Genomic DNA, 1,704 nt, shown 5'->3' with positions numbered 1-1,704 from the left:
AAGTACCCCAAAATTTAAACTATGAATGGGCAGTCTTCTAGCATGTAATTTATAAAAAAGGCTCATCAAATCCGGTTTCACAATCTCCCAAAAGAATTGGTAGAATTCAACGGGAAAGCCATCCGAACTAGGTGCGTTGTTATGTTCCATATCCAAGACTGCCATTTTAACCTCCTCCTCACTGGATGGAGCCATCAATACCTGATTCTCCTCCTCCGACACTTGAGGTATGTCATACCTCAAAGTCTATCCGTGTAGTATAATGGACCTTGGACCTACCATATGTAAGGGGGGAACAACTCGTCAAGGCTTGTTCCGTGTAAATCTTATCCCTCCGACTCTATTTGAATAAGTGAAAAATGAAATAATTTTTCACCTTAGCTTCTGTAAGTACATGTGTCTTGGAGGGTTTCACCTCAAGGAGAGCTGACCTCCTCCTCATCACATCAACATTGGGACCAAGAAATGAATCCACATGTGTTGTGCAACTAATAATTAACAAAAGTGTAGCACCTTCTAAACAATGTGTGATAAAGTGTACTCTACTAAAGAAACGAGCATCAAAATAAATGGTAATCTCCCTTTGTAATCAGTTTCTGTTCTAGGTGTAAGCATGCTGTTATGATATTCCACCGACCAATTCTGATATTCCAATGCTAGGTTGCGTTCTGAATTGAGTTTCTTATGATGATTGGTACATGTTTCTATGCAATGTTTTTATAGTAATTTGTCTTGGTTAGTAGCTTGTCATGTTTAGTGTTTAGGATTTTGGTTTTAGGGTTTAGAGTTTAGGGTCGAGGACCATGTTAGTGAATTCTATGCTACTAAATATAGTATCTATGGCCTGCTACATGAGTTTATGGTTTATAGTAATTTGCCCCTCCAAGTTGACAGCTTGTTGTGCTTAGGGTTGTGAACACATGGTGGAGATGTGTGCCCATGTGTGTGTTATGAATGATTGACACATGTGTGAGTGGTTTGAGGCTTTTCCGGTTGAGTCATATTTCATATGGGCTTGATTATGCTAATGGCTAACCAGAGGTGTTGTGTTGAGTTATGTTGCGTTGAGTGTGTTGTGTAACATGTCTCTTGGCTTGTGAATGTGAAGTTGTTGGGTGCAACAAGATGGTCAACGGCAATGGAGAAGGTCAAGTGTGGAGTCCGTGCACGATGGACCACTAGGAGCGGTGAAGGGCGGACGATATGGCTTAGACCGAGGGACTAGAGGCCGGAGAACGGGCTGTGTGTGGCTCACATTGGGCACTAGAGGAGCAAGAGTACATGAGTGATGAAGATGGTTCAACCAAATCAAGGAGGAGGACAATGGCATCGTGGCACTTGGCAGAGGTTGGGCACGCATCTACATGGGTGATGTGGATGGCGTCGGTCAAGTCAAGAAGGAAGGCGATGACGTCAAGCTTGGTGGATGTCAGACACACATCGACATCAGTTTGTCACATCTAATGAGGCATGCATGAGGGTTTGTCGGTTTGTTCCTCAAAATCGGGGATGGAAGGTTTTGTGGTTTGGGCTTCAAAAACCATGGAGGAGGGTTTGCTGGTTTGGGCCTTGTCGACATAGAATTTTGTCCCGTGCTGAGGACACACGTAGCAAGCCGAAAGGGTCCGCTCAATGGAGTTGGAGATCCGCCTAGCTTCAGCGCAAGGGTGGTCGATCCTACGCACTCCTCTCGAGACATGCCAG

The sequence above is a fragment of the Miscanthus floridulus genome, chromosome 19 (assembly GCF_019320115.1).
Source record: "Miscanthus floridulus cultivar M001 chromosome 19, ASM1932011v1, whole genome shotgun sequence".
NCBI lineage: Eukaryota > Viridiplantae > Streptophyta > Magnoliopsida > Poales > Poaceae > Miscanthus > Miscanthus floridulus.
The sequence above is the reverse complement of the archived record's forward strand: the minus strand, read 5'-3'. Positions refer to the sequence as shown.